This window comes from Lepidochelys olivacea (assembly GCF_965140295.1).
Source record: "Lepidochelys olivacea isolate rLepOli2 genome assembly, chromosome: 1".
NCBI classification, from domain to species: Eukaryota; Metazoa; Chordata; order Testudines; family Cheloniidae; genus Lepidochelys; species Lepidochelys olivacea.
The window spans coordinates 165,550,700-165,560,230 of record NC_140411.1 but is presented as its reverse complement, the minus strand read 5'-3'; positions in this window follow the sequence as shown (position 1 = coordinate 165,560,230).

The window sequence follows — 9,531 nt, the reverse complement described above, 5'->3', positions numbered from 1 at the left end:
AAGTTAAACCCATTTTAGTGCTTCCCCACTGATAGCTCTGAAGACCTCTGTGTATGCAGAGGAAGTGATGACTAATGTGCTTAAGCTCTGAAATCAAGAAACCCATTTTTGAGCTGAGAGGGCAGTTCAGTTTCTATTTCTGGTCAAATCTTGGCCTCCCTGTTGAGACTGCTAACAATAGTGCCGTTAGTGCCAATTTTCATGTGCACACAGCAGTGGACCTAGAGATTACCAACTCGTTTCATGCGGCCCACCAACTATCCAGCAGAAGGTCACATCATTAATGCAGTAGCACCATGGAGCTGATTCAAGCTGCAGCTAAGAGTAAAGATGGATCCTATGACCAGTCATTTGAGCAAACCAATCTCATTACTTGCAGCTATAGAGCAGTTCACTTCTTAATAGAGCTATGCAAGATTAAATGAGACATGAACTAATATTTTTACTTACAAATAACCTTGCCTTTAACTGGGTACAGAGTCACAGAAGAGATCCACTTCTCCTCAAATCTTACTTTGCTGTAGCCAGCTCCTTCCTCCCCAACTCAGTATCAGGATTTAGGTTGAAGGACGTCAGTAATTTATGCCAGTGGCATAATGATAGTGGGAACTTTGGAGTAGGAACAAAAGTTACACATAGTGTTGTATGAGGGGAATCATTATGAGCATTGTCTGCAGTTGAAATCAGGTAGGCAAGCCTGCAAGATCTGGCCTGGCTGTATAGATCTTGGCAACAAGTTAAGTAAAGTGTTTCCTGTCACTTAATTATTCTCCAGTATCTTTTCATATGTTATAATAGCAAGATGGTAACAGCTGTTACATCTGGCATCAAATCACTTTTCTCCCAAGCAGCTGCCAAGATAATTTCTTTCTCCTGAATGTGGTCAAGATGGCGGTAACTATGAACTCAGTGGCAGTCTGGCATTGGTTTCCTATGTCAACAGATGCGATGTGTATAGACAGGACATCTGAAAGACATAAATTGGCTGCGTGTGGATCGTCTTCCTCACGCCTACTACATTAGCAAGACATGAGAAGTAATTCTTCTGCTCTATGCCACGCTCATTAGGCCTCAACTGGAGTATTGTGTCCAGTTCTGGGCGCCACATTTCAGGAAAGATGTGGATAAATTGGAGAAATTCCAGAGAAGAGCAACAATAATGATTGAAGGTCTAGAAAACATGACTTATGAGAGAAGATTGAAAAAATTTGGTTTGTTTAGTCTGGAAAAGAGAAGACTGAGAGGGGACATGATAACAGTTTTCAAGTATGTAAAAGGTTGTTACAAGGAGAAGAGAGAAAAATTGTTCTTCTTAACCTCTGAGGATAGGACAAGATGCAATGGGCTTAAATTGCAGCAAAGGAGGTTTAGGTTGGACATTAGGAAAAACTTCCTAACTCTCAGAATGGTTAAACACTGGAATAAATTGCCTAGGGAGGTTGTGGACTCTCTGTCATTGGAGATTTTTAAGAGCAGGTTAGACAAACACCTGTCAGGAATGATCTAAATAATACTTAGTTCTGCTATGAGTGCAGGGGACTGGACTAGATGACCTCTTGAGGTCCCTTCCAGTTCTAGGATTCTATGATTAGAGTTCAGTATATCCTCAGGGGCTTGACTATTTCTGACATTTTCCAAAGATCCTAATCCCTGATCATCTTCTTAACAACTGTCTTGCTCATAACTGACCTCCTTCTACACCACTGTGCCCTGGGACTTGTCTTGCTTCTTCTTTGGTTCCAGCTGTGTTTCACAGAGTCCTTTGCATTTATGCATACAAGACAGCTATTCACTTTTGCATTCTGCAACTTTCCTGTGTCTTCTCAGGTTGTTAAGGTCCTATGCATGCTGTCTCATTTAGTGTTTAATATTTCTAAGAGGCTCTAGAATTCCTATATTGGTTCACATTATTTCACAGCATTGCTGGCCAGGAGACCGAACCTGCTAACAGAACCAGCCTTTGTAAGCCAGCATATTTTTCTGAAATCCTTTCTCCCTCCATTATAGCAATGGCATTTGTTAGTTCTAGTAAATATCCACATACCATTAAAGTTATGGTACTGGTGCGTTGCTCAGGGGATTGATAATGATGAGCTATGGAGTCTCTCTATGAGGGTGCCAGTTCTTACATAGATATTGAATCGGCGCGGACCAAAAGTCATTATTCTGGGAAGGCTGATCAGGGCCTGTAGGATGGTGGTCTCAGTCTAGCTTCTAGAGGGCAGCTGTCCATGTCAAAACACCAGCACTGAAACCCTGCTTGGCAGTCTCAGCAGAGGGACCAAGAACTGAATAGGTACGGCAGCTGATTTACCCCCTCCAGGCAGATGTTATGGAAGAGACACAGTAAGGGGCAGAGTGAGGGAAGCCATCACTGCCAGTGCTGTGCCTGTTTGGGGTAAGAATAGAAATCTGTATGCCTAGCACTGTCGAGCCAATGCCTTCTGCTAGCACTACTTTAGCTTTATAAAAAAGAAAAGAAAGTGATGTATGAGACACTGAGTCAGAAAAGAAAGTGATGGATGAGACACTGAGTCAGCAATTATTACCAAGCTAGGTTCTGCAATGGGAGAATACACTGCAAGTGACCACCACTTTCCAAAGTTCATATAGAGCATGTCCAGTTTAGAGGATGTGCCACTGTCACAGAAATATACAAACTCCCGCTTTGTGTGATGAGTACATATTAAAATAATAGTATTTTAAGGAGCACACAGGTGAAATGGCCGAGGCTGATGATGGCGCATGCCTCTGTGAGCCATTCTTTCATGTCACGGGTTGGACTGTGGGAACCTTAAATGGTCCTACTGGTGTTTTTATTTTCTCACTGTTGCCATTTTGCCAGAATACCCTTGAAACAGAAGAGGGAAATTCTGCCTTTTGTTACCCCAGTGTACATCAGAAGTAATTCCTCTGATCAGGTGTGTTATTCTGGCCATACACCGTTATGAGAGCAGAACTGGGCCCCAAGCCTCGGCTTTTTCAAAGGTGCCTAAGAGATTTAGATGGCCAGATCTCACTGGGCATCTAATCCCCTTTGGTTCCAAGGCAAATCCTAGCCCAAGAGTCTCTCTCACGGATTTTTACGCTGCTTTATATATATGTAAATAAAATCACTTGGACTATTTGAATATTACATGCATCTGATGGGTGGACTGGAATTTCTGGGTCAGCACCACATGGACTTTGAATGCATTTGTGCCAGCACTGTGTCTGCTCTTCGGAAACATCCACTGTTAACTGAGTTTCTCTCTGATTTGTCCTTTACTTCTTAGAGATGGGTTTGAATCAGAACCCCAGAGCTGAACCCCCCCTGTATTTTTGAGGGACAAGATGGGGGAGGTAGTATCTTTTATCGAACCAAATTCTGTTGGATTTTTGCATGATATATGGATTTGGGTCAGACCTTCATCAGCCAGTGCTCATCTCTAATTGATTTTAAAATTGCCTGGTTCCTCTTGGTGGGGCCATTTATAGAGATGGGCTTTACCACGGCAAAGAAGCCAGTGAACAGATTTATTTGTCATTTCCTGTTGATTCTGGTGAGGTGAAAGTATGCCTGAGCTTGAATGAGTGCAAACATTTACCAAGCAGAATGCCACTAAGTTAGAGAAATGTCCCGATTGTCACCTGGATTGCTTTTGCCCTTTACTCTGTGCCCGTTGTGCTGGTGCTGGGTCCACCAGAGAAAATTACAAATCTCAGGGTCACGACATCAGACTCGATGGGAGCCTGCTCCAGGCACATTGTCACAGAGTCAAACCAGTCCTTAGAAACCTGCAGCCATGCAAACCAAGGGTCACACAATGCCGATACCCCTGACCTCCAGGCGTTGGGATCCGAACGAGTTGGAGGCAACTACTGGGCAGTAATGTTCTGAATCTTGCCAGTGAAACGGGAATTGTGCTGCTTACAGAGTACTTTAGGAGGCCTGTACCATGCTGAGCCATGGCATCTGATGCATAGCTGCGGCAACAGACCTACATAATCTTGCCAGAGAATTTATCCTATTTGCCTTAAACCTGGAATTATAATGATGCATCCGATGAAGTGAGCTGTAGCTCACGAAAGCTTATGCTCAAATAAATTGGTTGCTCTCTAAGGTGCCACAAGTACTCCTTTTCTTTTTGCGAATACAGACTAACACAGCTGTTACTCTGAAATCTGTGTACAGTGACACCATGCTCCCAGTCACTCAGGCCAATGACCTGGGTGTAATCTTTACTTGGCCCTTTCACTGGACCAAGTATTCATGTTCATGACTTTGTTACACATCATCTCTAAAATCTGGCCTTTCCTCTCTCCTCCAAAACTCTCCTCCAAGCCCTCATCACTTCACATCTTCACGGCTGAAACCACCTCTTTTTTGGACTAGACTACGGAACCTTGCTGGCCTCAACTCTAATCAGACTTCTGCTGCCAAAAGCATTCTCTTGGGCTGTCACTGTGACCACGCCAATGCCCTCTTTGAGTCCCTTCACCCGCTCCCCCTTCATCTCCACATCAGCTACAACCTTTGTGTCTTTTACCACAACACAATTTAACCTCCCCCCCCCGATATCCTAAGCTGACCTAGTCACCTGTCATGATATTGACCCTGCCAGCATTAACCAGTCAGATGCTCCCTCTGGGTTTTCTCCCGTGCTGCCCAATGTGCATGGGGAAACTCCCTGATAAAATCCAAACAGCCACTACCTTCCTCATCCCTTCTTAAGCCTCACCTGTCATGATGCCTACAATACCTGGCCTGCTGACCATGGCTCGGCAGAGTTAAGATGTGACCACTTTTCCCTTCCCCTTCTTTCTGTGTCCTAGTCCCTTCCTCTGTGCTTTCATATCCAATTTAAAAAAAGAGTAACAAAATTGTGCCAGTTCTGTACTGTGTTGATGTGTGTGTTTGCTGTATCCTCATCCCCCTATCCTTCATCTCTGTGTTTCTCTAGATTGTCAGGCCTTCAGGCTGGGGTTCGTCTCTTTTCTGTGTTCATACAGCATCCGGCACAGTGGGGCACCCATCCTTACTGGGACTTTTGGATGCTTTATGTTGCCCAAACTTATAGCAATGTTCAGATAGGCCACAAGATGGCACTACATCGCAATGGGCCACTTGTATCTTCCCCATGTACAGAAATAAAACAAAATCAGAAAAAAGCGTAGAGAAGGGGAACAGGATCAGTGGTTGAGATGTTCAAAGCAGCGTGGGAGAGTTAGCCACATGTTTTCCATTCATTTTAAGAGAAGTTGCGTGACTACATCCCCTTTGCCACTGTGGAAGCTGTTTAGCTAAATCCCTTGGTGCTGCTTTGAATATCTCAACCCTCATTATTCACAAAAAGAAAAGGAGGACTTGTGGCACCTTAGAGACTAACCAATTTATTTGAGCATGAGCTTTCGTGAGCTACAGCTCACTTCATCGGATGCATACTGTGGAAAGTGTAGAAGATCTTTTTATATACACAGAGAGCATGAAAAAATACCTCCTCCCACCCCACTCTCCTGCTGGCCCAACTTGATTATCATACACATTGTAAGGAGAGTGATCACTTTAGATAAGCTATTACCAGCAGAAGAGTGGGGTGGGAGGAGGTATTTTTTCATGCTTTGTGTGTATATAAAAAGATCTTCTACACTTTCCACGGTATGCATCCGATGAAGTGAGCTGTAGCTCACGAAAGCTCATGCTCAAATAAATTGGTTAGTCTCTAAGGTGCCACAAGTCCTCCTTTTCTTTTTGCTAATACAGACTAACACGGCTGTTACTCTGAAACCCTCATTATTCAGTACACTAGATTGAAATGGGTTTACAGACAAAGTCAGTTAACTTTTACTTAGTTCCATCAGAAAAAAGAAGCACATGGTTATTCTTACTAAAGCAACCACTAAAACATTTAATTCATTCCTGTAGTTAGTTCTGTGTCACAGTTAGTCTGGTTTGGAGGCCCATGAACCATAGCTGGACCTGTGCAGTATAGTAGAGATCTTTCTTACTCACAGTTGCAGTTTTCCATTCAGTGCTGGCACTAGTTACTAGTTCTTATAGTGACCTTCTCAACCTAAACTCAGCAAGCCAGCTCCATGTGAACCAGGAAAATATCTGCTAAGTTCACAGACGACAAGCAAACTTTGCAAACACTTCTCCCAACTTTATTGATTTACCAGCATACCAAACAGCATTCAGATTCCCAGCAAATAGCTCAGCCCTGTTTGAGATGTTGAACTTCCATGTACCATTAGATTTAATGGCTGACAATTACTTATATTTGCTTCGTTTCAGTTACTGTTGCTTTGTCAGTGCCACAATGCTTAAACTACCAGTGGCCGGTGATCAGCCTTTGAAAGTATAGTATAGTGCATGATATTTGAGATGTCTCTACTAGAACCTTTCATCCAGAATGACCACAAAATGCTTCATAACCTTGGCACTCAGAGCATTAGTGGAATGGGTAGCAGCCAGCTGCATGCCGCACAGGGTGGAGAGAGGGGAAATTCTGATACGACAGCAAACCGCTGCTAGTGACATGGGATTTTTTTAACATCCACACAGCGCCGGCAAGACCTCTGTTTTTAAAGTCTCAGGCAGCTTTTATTCACCTTCATAGTAAACAGCATGGCTCACAATGTATCTGTTGCAAATAGATGAAGGGCTAAGACAGCAGTGCTAGGATTTCACCCTGAGAGTCCAAGGAATCTGGACATTTCAAAGCAGATGCATAGAACCTTGAGTCATTCTTTGTCTAACTAGATATTTACATCCCTCCCTCCCACCCCCCCAACACCACAATCACTATAGCAGCTTGGTACATAACCATCATTACTGTACTCAGCCCCAGAACACTCCTGGGAGGGAGGGAGGTATTAGTGTTCCTGTGTCACAGATGGGGAAGTGAGGCCCAGAGAGAGGGCCCAGAGTGAGGCCCAGAGAGAGGGTTGATTTGCCCAAGCTCACCCTGAAAGACTACAGCAGAACTGAAAATTGAGCCAAGGTCTCCTGAGTTCCAGGACACTGCCTTAACCCCAAGACCATCTTTCCTCCATTTGGGGTGGAAGGAATAGTGGTAGTCTAGTGTTTTGGTGCTGTGCTGGTGCAATCATTTCTCTTGGGGAGACACTGCTGCAGTGATGGGATGAGAAGGAAAGACTAAAATCAGGCATAACACCAGGTAGCTGCCTAGGATCCTTTGGGATTGCCAGTTCTTGTCAACCAATTGCACAATCGTTTCCATATATCTGGGCTTCTCTCTATATATGTAAACACACTGAGGTTTTAGCTCAATCACCATTTTAATCTCAGTAACTCCCCAATCTGAAATGTATATAATGGTGTAACGTGTAACAGTGTAGTATACGTTATTGTGAAATGACAAATCCATTGTATTAAGCACCTTGTGGAAACTGCTGTACCCTCCCAGTGTTAACAGTGACTGCCCTCTAGTGGTACAATTACTAACCACTTGTCTGACTGCCTGCAGGACTACACGGCACACTTCCTTCAGTGGCGTGTACCGTACACACACATGTAGCCCCCCCCCCAGCAGGGGTATCAATGGCAGTGTAGAAATGACACACAGCTTAGGCAAGTAGAGAAAAGGGTGTAGATATATACTGGTGTACATACCTGGCACAGCTCTCGACTCCCTCAAGCTGCGCCTTCCACTCTACACTGCTATTTTTTAGCAAAGTAATGTCCTGCTGCCAGAGCCTTCACTCAGCAGGGGAAGACTCCAGCCGCTCCACACCACTGGAGCCCTAACCTGCTGCCTCCCCTCTGTCAGAGCCTTTCACTGACACATGCAGCTACACACTGCAGTGTGGACGCGGCGTGCTTTTCCCTGGGGTGTGCAGCTACACACACGTGACACACTGCCACAAGCAGCGTGTAGCGTGGATGTCACCTCAGAGGTTTGCTAGGGTAGCAACCGTGAGCTGAGTTCACAGTAGGATAAAAGACTGACTTCAGAGAGCAGGAGGAGGAGGAGGGACGGTGACATTTTAAATGAAAACTGTAGCTGTACAGTCCACCCTGGAGAGTTAATAAAGTTAATAACCACATGAGAGCACGCCGGCAAGAGATTCACACAGTGCAAATTGCTGCTTGAATGAAGAACAAGTAGGTCACATTGCTTCATCAGGCCTTTATTATTCCAGCATCTTCAGTCCATGTGTGCCACACGTTTCGCCCTTTGATGCACATATTCAGCTCCTGCTGAAGTCAAGTAGCTCAAGAGCTTTTCAATGGGAGACAAAGGCTTCTAAGGGCACAATGTCTAAAGTTTAACGTCTTTGAAGGCTTAAGCAATGTTCCTGCTCCCTCACTTTGTTATTTCACAGACTGGGTCTGTCTCCCCTCATCCTCTGTCTCCTCCTCCCCATTGCCCCCTGGCATCTGTGCTAGGTCTCTCCTCTGCCCTTTCTGTTGTCTCCCTTTTTCTGGACAGCACTCTCCATTTCTCTAGCTGCTCCCCTGAAATCTGTAGTTTCTCGCCTTTTCACTTCTTCCCACCCTTGTCTCCCCTTCCTGACTCACAGCGTTTTCCTTAGAGCCTGATCTAAACCCCATTAAGTCAATGGGAGTTTTTCCACTGCCTCTAGTGGATTTGGATCAGGTCCTTAGTTAGGGGATCCAGGTGGTCTGCAACTGACCTATAAAAGTGCATGCAGAGAGCACAGCTGCAGAAAGGGGAGAAACTGAACTCTTTTCTTTCCCTTTCAGCAAGGTCTCTCGAGTGTGGGAGTGAACATGCGAGTAAAGGGTTCACTACTCAGTCCTAGATCTTGTTATGTTCACAGCCTAAACATGGAGAAGCTAGATAAAATCATAAATACTCTTTCTGGCAGTTTGTAACCTTACACTACTATGTTTCTTAGAATTCAGAACGATAACACACAAGAACCCCAAAACAGAGGGACACCAAGTAGCCGGTTCACTAAACCAGAGAGGCACAATTCACCCCACCTTACTATTCACTGTCTGTCTGCAGATACGCTTCACTATAGAGTTTCCTAGTCTGAAAGCTCCCCCCTCTTAAAGCGATAGCTTACAATTCCAATACAGTCCTCAATACGCCAATGTCAAGGTTCCTCCCCCACTCTGAACTCTAGGGTACAGATGTGGGGACCTGCATGAAAAACCTCCTAAGCTTATCTTTACCAGCTTAGGTCAAAACTTCCCCAAGGTACAAAATATTCCACCCGTTGTCCTTGGACTGGCCGCTACCACCACCAAACTAATACTGGTTACTGGGGAAGAGCTGTTTGGACGCGTCCTTCCCCCCAAAATACTTCCCAAAACCTTGCACCCCACTTCCTGGACAAGGTTTGGTAAAAAGCCTCACCAATTTGCCTAGGTGACTACAGACCCAGACCCTTGGATCTTAAGAACAATGAACAATCCTCCCAACACTTGCACCCCCCCTTTCCTGGGAAATGTTGGAATAAAAGCCTCACCAGTTTGCATAGGTGACCACAGACCCAAACCCTTGGATCTGAGAACAATGAAAAAGCATTCAGTTTTTTACAAGAAGACTTTTAATA